Source organism: Bombyx mori, chromosome 6 (genome assembly GCF_030269925.1).
Source record: "Bombyx mori chromosome 6, ASM3026992v2".
NCBI lineage: Eukaryota > Metazoa > Arthropoda > Insecta > Lepidoptera > Bombycidae > Bombyx > Bombyx mori.
The window spans coordinates 5733362-5755163 of record NC_085112.1 but is presented as its reverse complement, the minus strand read 5'-3'; the positions used below and the strand labels follow the sequence as shown (position 1 = coordinate 5755163).

The window sequence follows — 21802 nt, the reverse complement described above, 5'->3', positions numbered from 1 at the left end:
TGTTACACGATTAAAATACTCGTATTCTCGATGCAGCGATCTTCTAATAAATCGCGGACCAAATAATTTCCTCTGACCTAAAGTATACCAAAGTTGTTCTGTGCAGTAACTTACTTGAGACCTAAGAATTTATATCTCAAGGTGTGTGCCGCATTTACGTTTTGAATGTCTATGTGCTCCAGTAACCACTTAACACCAGGTGGGCTGTGAGCTCGTCCACCCATCTAAGCAATATAAAAAAACGTTATAAATATAATTACGAAACATAATCAAAACTCAAAGCTTTATTAAATTCAAAGATGAGCAATGAATTTAAGTGAACGAAGTAACAGCATATATCAGGTCCCCGATAAAAATAGTGTACCAACAAATACCTATCGATAAATCGAATCGATACAAAAATTGACGGCGGCACCTATTTAATCATGGCGAGTCGGCGGCAGCGTACACCTGCTTTCATACATATTCATTAGTCGATATCGAGTATCGAGCAGCAGTCACTATCAATGACTGCACCGCAAAAGCCTGGTGGACACCGCGATAAATTTTATATGGATTTCAAATTAAAATGTTAGTAATTGAATTTAAGACTTAAATTTTTACAATTAAATTAATTTTACAGCAAAATATAATTCAAGTTTATTGCAAAGCTTACCTGCGTTTAAAATGTTTTTGTAATTTATAAAATATCGACGGATTTTACTTACTTTGTGTTTTCTTAAATGTTCGTAAAAAGATTTCAACGCGTTTTCAATTCGACAAATTAATGTTATGTACCTATTTAATTTAAAGGAAACCTTTTTTTTTAATCTTGCCACAGACAATATTTTTACAATTTTAGATGAATAGATTGAAAAAATTGTAAAATTTTAATGTAAACTAAGCCTTAAGAATTGCCGGTACAGGCATGTTTCAGGGCACCGCATTTGAATGCACCCCGACAACATGACAAGGCGTCCGAATTACTCGGGCGAAATGTTTTGCGAGGCCGCTTGATTGCTTTTCATTACTGATATAATCCATTTCATTTATTAGATTGGCCACGGAAAGTGGAAAAAATACTCTATAGTATTATCGCTCGTCGAGCTCGGACAAGCGGAAGAAAAATTTCTAATTTGCAAAAAGCTTTGCAGCTACTTTAAGACTTCGGTAACACGCAACGCTATCGACCGACAGCTAGGGCCGTATTTTTCCTTGACATAACGAGCACTTTGATTAGAAACAAACAATGGTATCATACAAACGTCTCCAATTAGACGCGTTACATAGAGGGAACGCCAAAGAAAAATGCAAAGTGGAAGCGAATTCAATTTAAAATGAGATCAGTCTGCGTTCCGCTTGGTCCCGCGTCGATCGGGGCGAAATTGAAAAAAAAAAAAAAACAGAATGGAATAAATAAAAATAGAGATCCCGCTACAGCGCAAGTCTCCGTTGAAATGAAAATAAAACAGCAAAAAGCTTTTTGTGGACGAAATAAATTAAAAAGTGTGTCGCGATTTTGTGAGCGGCGAAACGGTCGCTATGTCCGCCGCCCGGTGTCTATGACTATCGTGTTTCATTGTTTATTGCTTTTTCCCTTGCATTTTGACAATGTATTTGTAATATTAAAGTGTTTCATTGATAAAGAAAAACCAATAAGCTCGTATAATTATTTATTTTTATTAGCGATCGAATGACCTTATCTGATGTTTTTTTTTGGTGGTTAAATGCAATTAATAAAATTAATACGTTCGTATTTGCATGTTGTATTATCATTGTATTACTGTACTTATTAACATTTTACAAACAGCTACACTGCATAACACGTTATTTATATCCTGCAAAGTACTCTAAGCTTCAAAAAGATATACAGAGAGTTGAGTTTTGTAACTTAAGTAATTAATGACAAGTCAGGAACTTGTATAATACTTGTTAATTTTTTGATCCACGGCCTATTCTTAAAACAAAAACAAAACATTTGGAAGCCGTATCACACTACAACATACAGAAATATTGATCACTTTTTTATCATTACTGAACGGTGACTATGACTGGTGTGCCATCTCTAGATGGCACACCAGTCATAGGGATATCTAGATTAGATTTCAGTGTTTCTAACACGCATAACACAGGAGAAAGTTAGGCCTGGGGTCGTTGAGTGGGAAATATTTAGCAGTTAGAGTTTCAATGTAATCTGATGCTGAACAGATCAAGGTAGGTGAAATATTATCTTGAAAACAGTTAATAATTCTTGTCTTCGCAAAATCTGTTTTGTTAAAAAATTGATTTATTCCATAATTTATTATTATAGTTTTTTTTTATTGCATACGGCCCACCTGATGGTGAGTAGTTGGCGTCGCCCATGGACTTCAGCAAAGCCAGGGGCAGAGCCAAGCCGCTGGCTACCGTTATTAAATTGCACTGCCCGCAATATATCGCAAATTATGATCAACTGATTCAAGATATTGAGGAAATATAAAGACGTCGTGGCTTTAACCCAATTGGGGTTCCTTAAACCAAAGCTACCAAGATAGGTCCCACCAGTGAGGACTCATAATACACCTCTACCCACTATTAGAAAACCTCGTTATCAACTATCATAGGCATTCGGAAAAGTTAGCGTTCTCTGATTAATTGTTCGCAGAGTTGATAATACCTGTTGACGTTTTTACGATTGTTTGGTCGTCGTTTTCGAGGTCACCGATTCGATTTCCGAATAGTTTCGTGTGCGAGTGAATAATAATAGTACTGAAATAAAATTAATCTTCTCAACTATAACTGTTCCCTGGAATTCATTGGGCTAAGCGACCTATGAAGGTTGAAAAGAAAACACATTCTTCTATTGCTTTTAATAATTTTTTTATACATATTACATTTGTGTATGTTGACGTTTTAACGATATTGTAAATTTCAAAGCACCTGCTTATATACAGATTACTACGCGACTTTTACGATCTATAAAATTTCCATGGTTAAGCCGAATGATTTATCATTGAATTCGCTGTGAGCTGTTTATTTTTAATACTAAATGATTTTGTTCGCGTTATATTAAAATGCGTGCAATGATCGAGTATGAAACTTAATAAAATAAAAATCATCATATTTAATTTAATTGACTTCCACTAAACTGTTGGTAGAAACTAAGTACCAACGTACGTATTACTTAAGTATTACTTTATTATAAATAATAATCTATTCTGAAACGAATTTCGAATGTTTTTCTCATTTTAATAGATAACAGGCAGCGGCTTGGCTCTGCCCCTGGCATTGCTGACGTCCATGAGCGACGGTGACCACTTACCATCACGTGGGCCGTATGCTCGTCTGCCTACAATGGCAATAAAAAAATAAAAAAAAAACAGTGGACATGTTTTACAAATGAACTCCTAAAAATGGAAAATATTAAACATGATTTCACATTAATTTCCTGCTTAATGCACCCGTGGAGCAAGCGTCTTTACCGATCAGGGGAAAGTTTTACCTAAAATTATATTTGTGGGTCGTCACGGTTTTCCGGGGACTCAGGGGAGGGGGTGGCGATTAGAGGGGCCATTGTGAGGCTCGCCGTAGGTGGCAACCCGCGGGAACTTATCCATACTAATACATCCTAACAATTTTAACACTAAACTTACCATAACAGGTCAAATGATCTATTTTGAACTTTTAAAATGCACGTATCATCTTATTGCTTTTGCACATTTGACTACATGACTTTTTCTTACTAATTAATCTACAGTTATTATACTTTTTTGTTTTGTTTATTTTGAATGAAACGTGTACCTATACCATTATCCACCCGCTGTGATAGAAATAGGTATCAGTAAGTGTTGGTATTATTAGTATTAATAATAGCACGTTAGTCGTCTATACACATATCCTACACAAATTTTAGTTATAAAGACATTATCAATCATTATATAAATATCTATTTTGAGACAATCCATAACGATTTCGACTTTACTCTGGAAACATAGTTTTACTCGCAGCAGTCACGGTAATTTATGAATCTTTAATTAGAATTAAAATGAGTTACGAGTATAACTTTAATAGGTTGAAGACTTAAAATATTGCTACTTTGAATTTTTATAGTCGAATTTTGAAACATTAAGAATATACACAAATCGATGCCTCCAATGAAGACTACTCTAACTCAAAATTTTGAAATTTTCGTTTTTCACGCAAATCGCTTCACTATGTTAAAAGTATTACAATTAATCATTATTAATGGGGTTCAAAGCAAGAGTAAATCAGCTAGTTACACAAAAAAACCATAAATATATCTGCAATAATAAAGATTTTGTCTACTTTTTTCGTTTAAATGCTCCTCCTGTAAATCTACGAATTTGGAGTTAGCGTAGTGTTCATTGGAGGCATCGAAATGTTAGAGCAATTTGTTAATGTTTTGTTTTATAATAAGCGAAAACTTCACTATACATGCGGGCCGCTTCTAATCCGGCCAGCACTTAAGTTGTGGGGGCAAAAGGGCGTCATACACGTTTCCAGCATTTATGTAGTTTTCCGTGTAAAGTAATAATTATTAAAAACTGCCAACTTTGTTGTTGTCGCATGTTGAAAGTGATGTAAATTTTTGTTAGAAATATTACAATAAATAAGTATGTTATTAACAAATAACTGTTATAATCTCTAATAAATAGGAGAGGGTTTCAATCCTATTCACATAACACAGCCGATAAAGTAGGCACTAAGATACCTACAGCGAAAACATTTTGCAGTATCATACTGTTCATCCGAAATAATTATACGATACTATATATTACTAGTTAACTAGAATTACGAGTTGAATAGTAACTCCCACTTGACTTGCGAAATCTTGTAATAAATAAATTAGAAAATAAACAACCGATTGTTATCAATTCAGCATTCAAAATAGGAAAATGCTCTACCATGTTAATAAATCGCTAGAAGCCTTTCTGAGCATTTAAGATTAAAATGATTCAATAACATCGCCAAGTTATAAAAGTTTGCAGCGAAAGTATTGTCCGAAGACATTATCACGTTGATTGCCATGTGGGTCACCGGTGCTCTACACGGCGCACTGAAGTAATATGTCGATTTCCATTACTAAGGCGCCAGGATTGCCTAACTTTGCCTTCTTTTGTTTGCTATGTTTTAGTCTTTTTCGGTTTTTTAGAAATAGATTCACTCTCAGTATCTACGGATTCGCTTTTCCCGGAGTCTATTACATATTCCGACGCCTTAGTTAAAAGATCGAAATCGATGTAATTACTTCAGTGCGCCACGTAGGGCACCGGTGACCTATACGGCAGTCAATGCGTTAATGGCAAGTCGAGGGCTATCCCGAGAAGAAAGTTTGCGAAGAATTTTTAATAAGAGCTGGAGTGTGTATGGGCGCGGGGGTGACGGGGCGGCGTCGCGGCGGCGGCGCGGCAGTGCGCCGCGCGCGGCCGAGGCGCCGCCCGCCCAGTCGCCTGCCGCCGCCATGCCACGCGCGACTCTACGACTCGACGCGACCGCGAACCGCCACGCGCCACCCGCCGCGTTCTGAACTCGCGCGCCGCGACCACCGAAACTGAATAAATTCGACAAATCCTCCTCTTACCTGGACCACTATATAGACGGACGAGTGTCTTACAGTGATACACATACCGTTACGTTTTTATTTTTCATTAGTACAAAATTCTATATCCAATAGAGAAATTAGTATTTTTTATTATTAAAGTACAAAATAATGTAATTAAATAGCGGCACCGTAGCGTCTATAGTTTACATACGAATAAATACAGGGTCTGTTTTGTATGAATTCAATGTGATTGTAGTATAAGTCGCCGAATCGAGGTTGCTACTGTTCATACCGCTTTTAGATTACCTACCGTGAGTAATTTTAGGTGAGTTACCGTTTCTAATAATATGCTTACTGAATAAATTCGTATTATTATACACACCTGCAACTGTTAATCAAATCACCATAATGAAAGATAACTGTAGGTTTGAATATTGCACCGCCAAAATTGCTCTAAATTACGGATCATACGAAGATACGATATGAATAAAAAACATTAAGACAATTAAGAACACCCGCTTAATATCGGATATAAAACGTCAAAATAAGACCATAGCGGAACGTTGAGTAAATGCAAAGTTGGTACAACTCCGGCTTCACGTAAAGTTTGCTAAATGCAAAAAACACTCGTATAGCGACTCTCAAAGAAGAGACACTTCTATGATTTAAGTCGAACAGCAAACTCCTAAATCACGCGAGGTGGCAGAGGCGAACGGCGGGCGACAAGCCGCCGTTGCTTGCAATCCGTAAATTGTTTGTCCCGAGCCTAACAATTTAAATTTAGAACGAACAAATGCCGATCGTGTGTCGAACGCTTAGCAATTGTTTTGAATTTAACATCGCAATACTACGATTTCGATTATTGTGTGTTATTCAAGTAGACTCAAAAATATACATTTAAATTACTATACCGATTACATTTCTCATTTGTAGTAATATTCCCTAAGCATTATTCCCTGTTCTTCTTTTCCGTGTTGATTAAAACTTCCAAACTTATTTGAGGTAGTATAAACTGCAAGCAATGCTTACACCAGGTACGTTGATGTAATACTAAAGAACGCTGCCAGGTAAAATAATACTAATTAAATTAATAAGAATACGCGTATGGTGAGAATGATTTTCGTTATGAAGCTGAAACATATGAACCCAGTTCATAGGCAATAAAAATGATATACTAACACTCTTAAACAATAAAGTGGGAAACGACATCCGTTAGAAAAATGCATGTTAATAATACTTCTCACATATACATCACCTAATTTGCAGTATAATGTTACATTAACTGCGTTCAGAACTCATGGGAATCGTGGATAGATAACAGAAAGAATAAAAAACTGAACTATATTTTCTAAAACAAACAACAAGATAATTTAATTAGACACAGATAAGACTTACAAAAATTTACATACGACAAAGAATTAATTACATTATCTACGTACAATTAGAGACGACGGAACCAAAGTTTGAATTGCCTTTAACAGTTACTTTCACACGAAGCCTCCGAAAAATATAAAAAAATCGTTAAAACAAAGTTTGACTTAAAAAGTTTTTTTACAACGCATGTCTTCGGCAGCGTGCGAAACAAAAATGTTAATAAAATTCGTCATATGCGTAAGCTTGTAAAACAGCTAACCACTAAATCATATTTTGTCCTTTTGTCGATACTTACAAAAGAATACAAACTGAACTATATAGTTTTTTCACCTAAGACGCGTGGATCTAACGGTACAGAGCATTACAATTCGAAAGGTCCCTAACTAACAAAGGTTACATGAATAGGCTTGCGCAAGACATATTTTGTTTTTGTTCACGATTTTTCGTGAATAACTTTAAATGAAGTTTTTGAAGCAATTCTTGGGCAACTAAGGGTGGTCAGTGAAAGCGGCTTTTGGTGTAGATCTGTGTTGCACTTTTTGCCTTTTACAATGCTTTATTTAGATTTACAAGCTTTTTACAAATTACGTATTCTTAAATTTCTTACTCTACTCTTAAATTTTCGTATTCTTTAAGCGAATGCCATAATGTGTTATATTAAAATTTTAATACATAAATTCTTGGTAACAGAAACAAGTTTACGTACGAAAGTAGAATTTCGGTAACATTGGTTGGTACACATGAAATTCATCACAAGCATGTTGAGCAAGTGAAGTAAGTCTAAACGCATGAGAACCGTGCAACCGTGACCTCGTTACATGTCGTTTTATTTTTATTTCTCTAGTCCGATTTCCTTTCGGACCGTAACTAACTTCATAAATTTCTTTACGACTTCCATATTTTGGAACACTTTCGAAATAATAACGGATTTCGCACGCTTTTACTTAATACGAACTGAACTGGTTATTTCACTTAGGGTACGTGCCTTCTTCTTTTCATTCTTATTTCTAGCAGAGGTACAGTAAATAACCGATTATAGTAGATTAGAGTATTAGGTACAGTACATTGTAACAACTATAAAGTCTAACCCGCTGCCTATTATTTATTTATTTTTTATTGCTTTGATGGGTGGACGAGCTCACATCCCACCTGATCTTAAGTGGTTACTGGAGCCCATAGACAGCATAAATGCGCCGCCCACCTTGAGATATAAGTTCTAAGGTCTCAAGTATAGTTACAACGGCTGCCCCACCCTTTAAACCGAAACGCATTACTGCTTCATGGCAAAAATAGACAAGGCGGTGGTACCTGCCCGTCCGGACTCACAAGAGGTCCTAGCACCAGTAAAAACCCAAAAAAAACTCCAAAAACACCAAAAAAAATATGAACATATCACAGTGCTAGATAACTCTTGATGACTTTTTCAATTCTTATGGAACTGACTGTTGTTTGTTCATAATTTTAGTTATTGTGTTAATATCTATATATATAAAAATGAATTGCTGTTCGTTAGTCTCGCTAAAACTCGAGAACGGCTGGACCGATTTGGCTAATTTTGGCCTTGAATTGTTTGTGGAAGTCCAGGGAAGGTTTAAAAGGTAGAAAAATATGAAAATGCTCGAAATTAAATAAAAATAACAATTTTGTTTTTCCTTTGAGGTGTCCCCTGACGGACGGATTCCTTTTGTTTGTTTTAAGTTTATTTTATACAAAAGTTTAGGTCTTTTATTTATCGATTGAGGTACTACAAAGTCTGCCGGGTCAGCTAGATTATGTATATATTTCTTCTGTGCGTGTGTTTGTCACTGAACTCCTCCTAAACGGCTGGACCGATTTTAATGAAATTTTCTGTGTACATTCAGGTGGATTCGAGAATGGTTTAGATTTACAAATCAGCCCAGCAGATGGCGCTGCAGTCCGTATCTAGTTTAATTATCTTTCCTAGAAATAATTTATATTATAAAACGTTTGCCGGGTCAGCTAGTACTTTATATATCTATTTATTTCCTTCTTCGCTGCTATACCTCATCAATTTAACTGAGTCGCAAATTCTTTAGTTATTTTTCGCATCTTAGAGAAGACTTGTGACAAAGCACCACTAAAGTCACTAACTGTCGTGTGATACATTTGAAAAAATGTATGTATTTAATATAGTTAGTCACAAAGCGTGGCCGGGATTAACTAGTATATTTTATGAATATTTTGAAACGATTTCAACAGCATTTAAATTAGACCTGTGATAATTTATTCCAAACGTTCAGTATAATAAATTAAAATAACGTTTTGAAATGAATATTATTCTCATAATGTGTAAAATTTGTGTAGAACGTTTTTACTGTTGTTAAGGTATATTCCATGCTGACATAGGTGGGTAGTACTATCTATTTCAGATCCTTTTTTTTTAATGATTGAAAGATTATTGGTGGCCCGAAGGCCTTTCCAGTTTCACCAGGACAGGTGGGGTGGGATTTGCTAACAACTGCCCGAGCGCCTCCGAAGGAGACCTAACAACTCAAGAGCAACTGCTTCGCGAACGAATCTACTACCGGATCGGAATCGCGACCCGCTGAGAAGATCCGGCGAGAAACTCAGCGGGCTGATACATGGGTTAGGTTGCACGTCGACCTCTTGGTCGAGTTCGACGAGAGTGGTCACCGGGGTCCCTAAGCCTACATCTAGTGTTAGAGCTGAAGGCGTCTAATGAAAAGGCTATTGGATCTGAATCAGCCGGCATCAGCTTTATGTCTCTCTAGATTTTCAAGGTTTTCCGCCATTTATTTGTTGTTGCATAATAATTTGTTCCGGTCCGAAGAGTAAAATAAAATACTTATCAGCTTTATCTCCTGACAGTAGCATTCACGATGTCTATGTGTTTCGGTAGCCGTATAAAATTAAGTAGGTAGAGAGTTTGCCTGCCTAATTAATTTTATTCAAGCTTTCTATAATATTTTAAGTGACCTAATAGATAGTTGCTGTGGGTAAAATTAGAATTTATCTTAAAAAAAAAAGCCAACTTTAATTATATTTCTATCGCTTAATTCTTATTGAGAAATTTACGAATACTTAAATCATAATTTGCCAGATCGATCTTTTGAATAAATGGATTTACGGATAATACTTTTTTTACATAGTTTGGAGGTATATTTAACTGATACTAAAAGTGTCCGTTGTAGCACCGGACACTTTTAGTATTTACTAGCTGACCTGGCAGATTTCGTAGTGCCTCAATCGATAAATAAAAGACCTAAACGTTTGTATAAAATAAATTTAAAACAAACAAACGGAATCCGTCCGACGGGGGAGCATTTTCATATTTATCTACGTTTTAAGCCTTCTCTGAACTTCCACATATAATTCAAGACCAAAATTAACCAAATCGGTCCAGCCTTTTTCGAGTTTTAGCGAGACGAACCAACAGCAATTCATTTTATATATTTATATACATTTTTATATAAGTATATAGATAGATTATACACGGATCATATAATAATGTATTTTACCGAACAAACGGTGACTGTCTACGTCCTATTTAAACGCCTCAACGCCTATTTCAGTATCATATGTATGTGGGCTGCGACGTAAATCATTCACGGAACGAGTAATTAAAATACTGGTGTACGCCAAAATCGGGCGTTGTATTTACGCGCCTGTGACCGACGTATGTAATGCTAAATTCATATTGGAAGTTAGGGTGACGGTTTTTTATTTTAGCAATTTTTTTGCTATCGATACTATCAGTGTTGGACAACATTCAAAAAGAACTTGACTGTTACTTACTGTGTTACTGGTGGTAGGACCTCTTGTGAGTCCGCACGGGTAAGTACCACCACCCCGCCTATTTCTGCCGCGAAGCAGTAATGCGTTTCGGTTTGAAGGGTGGGGCAGCCGTTGTAACTATACTGAGAACTTAGAACTTATATCTCCAGTAACCACTTAACATCAGGTGGACTGTGAGCTCGTCCACCCATCTAAGGAATAAAAAAAAACATTGATAAAAAGTATAAAATCGACATTGATATTTACAAGCCACAAAAGAAAAAACTGTGATGAAACTGAAAAATTTCAAAGTTTTAATTGCTCTATTAAGTTAGCTACATCGAATTGTACATTGACAAAGGTTGGTTTCTTACCGATCAACAAACCTCCTCCTCCTCCTTGCGTCGGTTTCCTCATTACTGAGGGTCGTGGTCATGGCCTTGAAACAGTTTGTTTTTTATAATGCGCCGCCATCTGCTCCTATCTGCAGCTGAGTGCAGAACATCGTACACTGTGGTATCCAGGGCCGCACGAACTTCATATTTAATTTATCAGAAAAGATCTACAAAATTTTACAAAATATGTAGGTAGGTACATGCTGTAACTCGCTCGGTATTGTGACCAAAGCCTTATAGTCAAAACTCGTAACGTGAAACGTTGAAAATTCGAATTGAAATATTATTGTTTTGCATATTAACGTCTAGTTAAACGATCGAGAGAATATTGTTTTCATTTGAATACTTAGAGTATAACTGCTTATGAAGACTACCATAACAATTAACAACATTGAAAGTAAGCTTGAGAATTAAAGCCTTTCTCTTACAGACGAATCAAATTATTTTGAATTTAGAATTGTAATGTAGTCTAAACGATTATTTAGTTCTTTTTTTTTTAATGCTTAGATGGATGGACGAGCTCACAGCCCACCTGATGTTCAGTGGTTACTGGAGCCCATAGACATCTACAACGTAAATGCGCCACCCACCTCGAGATATAAGTTCTACGGTCTCAGTATAGTTACAAAGGCTGCCCCGCCCTTCGAACCGAAACGCATTACTGCTTCACGGCGGAAATAGGCGGGGTGGTGGTACCTACCCCAGTGAAAAACATAAACGTTTCTTGATAAAACAATTTAGTACTACTTCTAAAAAGTCCTAACTAGCACCCTGATTAGTTCAGTAAGCTTAGCAATCAGAAACAAACTACGCGAAGCTTCAAGAAACTAAGAACTTCGATTCAGCACATTGCAACTAAAAACATTTGTATGAAGACAACTTAGCATCGCGTGTTCCGACAGAAATTCTTATTATGGAGTCACGCCAACTATTCTTGTCATTCATGATTCAAATGTGTGTGGTTTATGACGTGTTTTATAGTTGTCTCATAAATAAACAAAGTGTTTATTTATATCTAGTTTTAAAACCATAAAAAATATGTCAAAACTTCAAAACGCGTGACATTAAATTAAAAACAGTAATGAAATTGGGTTTCGGAATGTAAAAATGGGAAATTGAAGTCCTTAGGTCGCACTTATGTCTGTGCTTTCTGATTATGAGTCCTTATTAGTAGTTTCTTCTTATTGCCACACTTATCGCTTCCCTTAATGCCTTTTGGAATACAGATGGTCTAGATGGTATGGGAGATCTAGGATTTTTTTAAATTGTCCTACAGCTGAAAGAATGTGTCTGTGATTTAGCGAACTATGTAATTTTGAATTTACAATTAAAATATTTAATGTTCGTTCTTCTTACAAACAAATACTTATCATTTTATTTTAAATTTAATGTAAAATGAGTCGCGTTCCCTCAGCGGCGCGACTATAGCGCCCGATACATTTTCACCAAGTACCTAGTAACCACATAGTTCTTATTAAAAATTAAAATTTAGAAGTTCTAATGTAACTGAAACTTCATCTTTCCATATGGGTGATATAATTCAGATCGTGGTATCTAGAAGTTTCAGTAGCTGATAACAACGATTTTATAACTTAATTCAGGTTCATTTTGTTGATTTTTTCTAGATACTACGGACACTCAATGCATTTAGTGGAAATCCATTATTTATTATAATATGTATGTTATACATATAAAGTGTGAAAGTAATATAGTTTGTTTTCACAATCATATAATAAAACGCAACAGTGGTCGTTTTATTGTTAATTAATAAAACATAATATCTATAAACATTGAAGGATATTCTTAAGAGTCAATTGTGGTTTTAAAGTGTCGTATAAATTTTGTTAATCTGCTAATTCGAACACACTTCTAAAAGACATTAGAATAATTTGATGTTGTTAAACGATAGTCATAAAATAGAATTAAGGTGTTACGTAACATCTCCGACGCAGCTGTTTCATATGAGAAACGGTTTTTTACTGATTTCACGAATGAGAAAGATCTTTCAATTTAGAATAAATGAAATTTCGAATAATGAACTTTTTTTTTTATTATTATAGAATTTAAAATGTATTCGAACACCGGAACATGAGCTAGCCAGTAAGCTTCTTATATCTGCCAACAGTACCTACGATCCGAAATTTTGATTTGTCGAGACAAAGTGGCTTGGCTGTACCCTTGGCATTATCGATATCCATGAGCGACGATTATTGCTGATAGTCAGATCGGACATTGTCTTTGTAAAATAAAACATAAATAGACCATAGATTTTATAGATTGCATTCGGAAATGAGCAAAATTTATAAACTAAAAACCTAAACTATAAAATTTTATATTAATCATGCAGTAAGAAGCAAGCGCTACAGAAAACCTATAAATGTAGACAATGATGACAACATCGAATGCCTTTGATATAGGCATGCGTCCAAATTAAATTGCATAGTGATGAAAACGTACGCTAAGTAAAGTATTAGCTTTCATCAAAAAATCGAAACAATGTCAATCTGAGGACGCCTGTCCATCAAACAAGTTGATCCATATCTGAATTGAATTGTTGAGATAGGCTACTATGTGGTACATTCAATTATATCACGTCGAGGATTTTCTTCAGTTTTTGCGAATTGTAGACAAAATTAAATTAATTTTTAATATTTAAAAAATAAATTTAAATAGTTTTGCAATAGTTTTGCAAATTTATTTTCCAAAAATATTTTTCCGATATTATATTTGGAATTGTCATTCATCTTTATTTGAAATTCGTACTAACTACTGTCTATTTAAAAAATATTTATGCAAGTAATAAATGGATAGTAAAAAATAATTAAAAAAACGCGAGATTCAAACCACACAGAAATATTAATTATAATATTACGTAGTTTAACGTTTTTTGTCAAGTACCTAATATTTTAATGAAAATCACAAAATAGCAAATATAAATTTATTTTTTCTCAAGGCTCCTCAATATTAGGAAGAGTACTATGCCTAGAAACTATAGCCATTGAAATCTTGCTATACGTCTTGCCGCGACGGAATGTTTCATGGATATAGCATTTAAATAGTTGAAAAAGAGATAGCCCATAATATTTCAAGAGTGGTACTATGTTTTTTTTTTATTGCCCTTGTAGGCAGACGAGCCCATGGCCCACCTGATGGTGAATGGTTACGATCGCCCATGGACTTCAGCAATTCCAAGGGCAGAGCCAAGCCGCTGCCTACCGCTTAATACTCTCCACAAGCCTCGTTTGAAGAAGGACATGTCATAGCGCTCGGGAAACACCGTGGAGGGAGCTAATTCCATAGCCGGATGGTACGTGGCAAAAAAGACCTAGTACTATGTATATTATTTTTTCTATCACTGCAAAGTATGTACCAGTGAAGTTGAAAGTAAAGTAATTTAAGGAGTCGATATGGGGTGTAAGTGGGTACAGAGCATCGGGTTCAATCCGAGCTATTTGCTATGCAGGGCGGCACGGCTCGCCCTGATTTTTAGCCCGACGTCGACACAGGCCCCGAAATGTATTAGTGGATTTTACGCCAACAGAATAAGACCACTGAATCGGAAGGTATGCGATGAGAATTCACTATTAGTTCGGATTTTAGGTACTGCAGGCTATGGATATATTATTACGATAAGTATCGAGTGTTGTTGTTTTGTAACTAGCTTGCTCATTATTCCTATGGTAGGCAGCGGCTTGGCTCTGCCCCTTGCATTGCTGACGTCCATGAGCGACGGTGACCACTTACTATCAGGTGGGCCGTATGCACGTCTGCCTACAAAGGCAATAAATAAAAATTCTATCCTATATTTCATCAGCTCATTCACACGTAATATTATAATGACGTAATTCATATTAATAATGAAATTTTTACTTTCACATTGTACATAAAAACTTAAACTAGCAGGAAATGAACACAGAACTATTTAACTGCCTCAGAACAAAAACTTTTTTTGTTCATTTTGTATTATATCATCAACGTTTTTACCACAATATTACCTTGCGTTACATTAAAATAGATTGATCCCTTAATCAGCGATGGAGGGTAAAATAAGGAATGCAATTTCCTTTATTGTTTTCGCCTAAACAAGGAAGAGGCGGGGTGCACACACACGCACGGCATAATTGGGTAAACAAATCGTTACAAAAACTATGAAATAACAGAAATGCTTCAGAGTTTTTAATATGAAACAAAAATAAAATTGTATGCGTGTTTTGATGTTAACTTTAAAATTATAGCTAGCTAACGGCCCGCTCCGGCTCCGCTCGGGTCTTTAACAAAAATTTCAACGATATTTGACGTTGTTTTATTTTTTTAAATAAAATAATACTTATTGCGGCATAACTATAATAGTTAGACATATGCTCTCGCGACACTTTTTGTAAATAATAATGTGTTCTATAAAGTCGTAATACATTATTTTTTTTCTTTCATCAATAGTTGTCGCAGGGCACGCAATGTAAAGAATATTTTAGGTAATTTTTTTACTCCTTGGGTTACATTATTGGAGTTTTAGTAAGAATCCCTAATCAAAAAACATTATAGCCTATGTCACTCGGGAATAGTGTAGCTTCCAAAAACAGCGAAAGAATTTTTCAAATCAGTTCAGTAGTTTCGGAGCGTATTCAATACAAACAAACGAACAAATATTTCCTCTTTATAATATTAGTATAAATGTTTTAAGACTTTTCATGACCAGCTAAATATTCTGGTTCTTATTTTAAATGTGACACGAAAGTTTCAGCCGATTTGGAAAATTCGAGTCGAACAAATAAATATATACTAATCGATCTAGATATAAGAGATAGATATGTAAATTCTTGATGCAAAATGCAAATTAGACCAAAAAATTCATCACCATTAAATTCATAAAATTCAAACTTTTACAACTGAGAAAGTGAAAAATATATTCAATTAAAATTCATGTCCGCTAATATCACAGAGCTATTAGCGGATATAGTATCAATGTGAGTTAATAACGGTTTTGAAAGTAAGATGCTCAATTTTGGAGATAGGCGGTGAGAGGCTATGTCTGAATAAGCGGTCTCTGGACAACAAATAATTAAATTTCGACTGTTTTAATCTAAAAAGCAGTCATCATAACAGATTAATGTGTTGTTTAATCATTTTCGTTTGTGTTTTTATTAATTTACAACAGATAATGATAGTTAAAAGCACTCGTGTGCCCGCCGTTGAATCGGTTTCACAAAAACTAGATCCGGGTTTTGGATCGGGGCGCGATCGTAAAACATTTTGGATTTTTTTAAACCCAACTTCACGGTTGGTATAAATTTTACATACCGCAGTTTACGAGCATGTTTAATAACTTTCAAGACTTTGACTAATGCAACTTAATATAGATAGACTTCTTTCGACATACCTATGCACATATGCATTGACATATGCACAGCTATGGGCTACCGAGAAGCAGCTATGCCACTGGTACTGATGTGTTGATGAGCGAACGTAATAACATACTGTCAAGTTGACCTTGCCCTCATGTCTTACTTTTTTTTAAATTGCATACATGGTTGGACGAGCTCACAGCCAACCGGGAGTTAAGTGGTTACCGGAGCCCATAGACATCTACAATGTAAATGCCGCCACCCACCTTGAGATATGAGTTGTAAAGTCTTAATATAGTTATAACTTTAGTGAAAATCAAAATTTGAAACATCAGATAAAATGTTTTAAGCACGATATAACAATAAAACATATTTTATTAAAATTCAAGTATGAAGCTAGCACTGAAATATAAGAAAAAATACAAAATTTCAGAAACTTAACCACCTCTCTGTTTCGTTGTTGCGTCACTATTTCAATCGGACTAAGGTTTAAATTGCTAAGACGACGATTTCAGGTATTCATGAAAGCCAAGAGAAGTTATAAATAGGGTCATTAATAGTTTCGCTTCTAGCACGTTCAAGAATCTCTTCATTCATGTGTGCTGTTATGATGAAATGAATATCGTTATGACTAAAGTTTGTGACAATTATTTTGTATTACATTTCTGCGAGCTTCAACAAACAGTTTCAGAAAACACTTTTATATTTTACTAGCTGACCCGGCAGACTTCGTAGTGCCTCAATCGATAAATAAAAGACACATCAAAGGGACACATCAAAGGAAAAACAAAATTGTTTGTTTTTATATAATTCCGAGATTTTTTATATTTTCTCACATTTTAAGCCTTCCCTGGACTTCCACAAATAATTCAAGACCAAAATTAGCCAAATCGGTCCAGCCGTTCTCGAGTTTTAGCGAGACTAACGAGCAGCAATTCATTTTTAGAGCCCTTTTTATATTCAAAATATTATCGCCGATGTTTCGAATACTTTACAGCTTTCGTGGTCACGGATGATCAGTCTTCAATTAAACTATAGTAAAACCGTAAAACTAGCTCTAATCATAATATCTACGACCTGCAAAAATCGAAGGAAATACAACTTTTACAATTTACCTTTCGGTGATCCGGTTATGTTTTTAAAAATCGCATAATGCTAATTCGAGATTGAAGTTGTCGAATTAACGCGAGATTCATTGCGGGTTTTCTCAGGTTTTATTTTATTTTGTTCTGATATAAAATGTAATGGTAACAAATTATGGCAGAACTTTAAATAAATTGTGGTATAATTGCTGCATATCTACACAAAATTACTTTAGTAGACATATGAGCTGCTATTCAGCTTACTGATTCCTCTAGTTTTTATTTTATTTTAATTTTAATACTTAAATAGGTGGACGAGTTCACGGCCCACCCGGTGTTAAATAGTTACCAGAACCCATAGATATCTACAAAGTAAATGACGCCAAATGAGCTCTAAGGTCTCAGTATAATTACAACGGCTGTCCACCCTTTAAATCGAAACGCATTACTGCTTCACGGCAGTAATAGGTAGGGATGTGGTACCTACCCGTGCGGACTCACAAGACGTCCTGCTACCAGTAAAGTATATTTTAATAGTCATATTTTTAAACGATTTACAATAATAAACCTCGATTTATGTGTGAAAAGCTTACATAAACTTTATTTAAATGTAAATATATACCATAGTTCACAATGTAAGCACTTCACACACTGGAATCTCATTTCCCGGGCGCACCACTTCCGAATCCGTCAGTACGTACGCTGGGGGTTTATCCGTATACCTTGTAATGCAAACTCGACTTGACTATGATTCCCAAACATTTTATGTTTAAATTTTGACCTTTAAAATTATAGGATTTATAAATACGTGATCTAAGTAAAGCATACAAATAGTTCTGTATCTCTTTCCACCGTAGGTGAAGTTGACTTTTAATACAAAAGACGCAAAACGGTACATATATCATTTTATTGCGTTTAATTAATAAACTATAATAATTTTTCAAATAGAGAACACATAAACTATTGATTGATTATCTATTTGTCTGGGAAATAGTTTTAAATTAGCGGAAAAAAAACAACAAGCAGATGACATTGAGTAGGTATCTGCTGGTTAATACATACATAATATATAATGTTATGATTGATTCAGCTAGCATTTTAGCAGCATTTTATGCTCGTCTGCCTCCAAGGGCAATAAAAAAAAATTTAAAAAATAATAGTACAAACATGTGCTGAAAATGTAAGACTATGCGCATGCGCAAAAGTTCCATTCAAGAACGAAAATTTTCTTTTGGGTCTCCGTTTTTGAACTTAACATTAAACATTTCTAACGACATTTTATGAATTACAGATTAAGATTTGTCAAATAAATAAGTATTCAGTTATTCAGTGTTCAAAATACCTACTACGCCTGTTTTTTTTCTTAGTATTCATACTGTAAGTAATTACATAAATAAGTAAATTCGGATTACACTTTTAATATGTTTTATAGTAGAAGTCGTTCCTAAAAATTTGTTAGATAGTAGTAGTTGAAAACTTTAGTAAAAAAAATATACCTTTCTCTGGCATATTAACACTGGCATAGTTCCGTACCTTAGTATACGTACGTAACGTACGTAATGTCCTTTCGAACACGAAGACTTGATCCTGAAATAAACAAACTGATTTTGTTAACTTTTAATCAAATTATGTGTTCTATTATATTATATTAAAATCGATGCCAAAATCAAAAAGCTAATTCACAAATAGATTTTGTAGTCGAATTATAAAATTTTGTGCTTCAAAAACTTTCAAATTGAAATGAAAACCTCCAAACGAGAATTAAAGTATATTTTATTATGATCAATTTTGTAGAATCGAGCGTTGAAACTTTCAAATTACGAGTATAATATTATCTAATTTTTAATACATTTAATTATAGCTATTTATAGCTGTTATAGCCGTTTAACTGTGTCTAAGTTTTGTTCCACAATAACATTAGTCACCGTAAATTATCACGTCAGCCGGTTTCTAGCCACCTGATTTAAGCAATCGATTACAAAATTAAATAAGAATAAAAAAAGTCTTATTTTATATCGGTTGTACAAATGACACCGGCACATGTAACATTGTCAATGAAACAGTAGAAGTATTCGACTTTTTTGTAAAGCCTTAGCATATTCATGTCGTGAAGTGTAATACTCATTATGAAAAACTTCTTAGCATTAGAGACTTTTAGAAAATTGAAATACGTAACCAATAGGATTCGAAAACAAAATATAACGTGGATTATTCTTAAAGTTATAATATATAGTTATACAGAAACACAAAAGGCCTTAACAAAATTATAATACGTAAGTAATATAACACAGAATACCACCTGTGAACTAACTACTTTATCATACAAAGCCCAAATGCACAAAATGTATGATAAAGACCAGAAGCCATATAATATTCTTTCGCTGCCCTAATGTGATGTTATCGTTAAGGACGAAAGGGCCGCGAGTCGGCGCGCTTTGCCACTTAAAACGAGCCTATTTATATCCTTGGAGGGACCCACTGAGACAGATTGTATGCTGGAGCATCTGTCTGCAAAGTTACGGAACTTTCTCAATCAAGCTCACAAAAAGATACTTCGTTTTTTGTCTCAGTTTATAGTACTCGAAATAGTCGTAAATCTGTTTTCCATGTCCGAAAAATGCCCATCGAATGTTTTTTCGGAAATAATTTTTTCTTTATATCAGCGAATACAAAATTTCGACGAATCTTGCAGATTTAATAATTAAGAGTTTTGAATTTCAAACAAAACTTGCGAACAATTTATTATGAATTAAAAACTCATTCGAACTTGCTTCAATTTTATAGCAAACATTTCAGATTTACAATTGCAATTAAATCTCAAGTGCCACAGTTCATATGACGTCAGTAGCAATGACATGTTTAACCCATTCATCATTTAATATACTGTGAGAAAATTCAAATAGGGATATTCGGCTAACACAAAACCGAAAGGGAACGTTCATAGAGAAGCATTCATTAAAAACAGATGCCTAATAACTACTAAGTAAATGAGTTCTTTTGAAGCACATTTTATCTATGACTACTGGACGGGTTTGATTGAAATGGGCTAATTACATTGGTAATGTAATGTAGTACATTAAGGACAAATTCGATGATACTAATGCATGTTTTCCATACTTTAATTACAGGGTGTACAGATTAGTAGTGATCTCAAAGTTTTGTTGTATGTGCAATAAAAATCGCATATATGTTTATTAAGTAGATAAATTATTTAAACGAAACATAATACATACCTATTTATTTATGTTTGAAATTTTGATGTTAATGTAATTTTATTGTTACAGGTATGTACACGAATTTAAGAATACTCGTAAGTATTTATCTAAATCGTGGTATACAAAAACACAGACAAATTTGAAAGTCACTCACCGACCGACATCAAGAATCAATAGAAGACGTCTATGAATACAAGCTCGCAAAATACTTTGTGCAACGTGTTTCTCACGAATTCTTTATACATACAAAACTGCATCGTGAAAAAGCGTTGAACTTTACACAAAAGCACGCAGGTAAGTATAGAGATAGGTAGTGCCGATTATAGAATGGGATAGAGTCTTATCCGACGCTAGCGACAGAAATAGGGCAGTTACTTAGGTGCGAGCGGGACAGGTGTATGCACCGCGGTTGCGCCCTTGCAGAGCTTAGAGCTCAGCTGTCTACCCAAAGCGGTGATGTTTGAAACACGGGACAGGCGGAGCTTAGCTACAAATCACTCAATGTCACATTTTGACATTTGAGATATTAGGTCTTTTTTCTATAACTCCGCCACCTCTTATATTCGTTTCATGCTGAGGCGATGCTGTGACAAAATTTCGCATATTCGACCAAAAATATGTTTCAAAAACAAGACGAAATTAAATTTAAAAAAATCGTTTATAAATAGAACATCGCGTCCATGGTAGACAGAGACCTCTGTTTTGATGTTATCGTATCATTGATGAATCAAAGCCTACGCGTCTTAACCGTTGCGACGATGCATTCTATAAAATTTTACAACATTAACATGTTTGACATTTGAAATTGGAACTTGACGATAATGAATAAGTTTGGAATTGAATGCGTCAAGAAAAATATAATCTGATTGCAGTGGAACATATTATAATGATATCTTCTTTGTTTTATTGTAATTGTTGCGGTCGTGATTCAAGGAAGCGCCCTAGAAAATAAATGAGGCCATAAACGACCCGCTGAGTGACTCCTCAATACGGGCTCGGGCCTAATCAAATTTTTACAACCCACATGAATTATTATCAAAGAAACAAAAGCCGAAATAGCAGTAAATTAGACTGTACGCATAGATAACCACGTAACGTTTTGTAGAAATTTGCTAAT

General features: G+C 34.8%; 1 protein-coding gene across 3 annotated transcripts in view; it reads left to right on the top strand.

Moving 5' to 3' along the window:
• Positions 1 to 21802, top strand: part of LOC692747 (antennapedia homologue protein) — a 219186-nt gene that overhangs the window by 124734 nt on the left and 72650 nt on the right. The window contains exon 1 of one of the 3 annotated variants that reach the window (XM_021350830.3): positions 5427 to 5846. The exons of the other annotated variants lie outside the window; for them this stretch is intronic. The gene's annotated coding sequence lies outside the window, so the exon portion shown is untranslated. Of the gene's footprint in view, positions 1 to 5426; positions 5847 to 21802 lie in introns of those variants that run through there. 3 annotated transcript variants of the gene reach the window in all.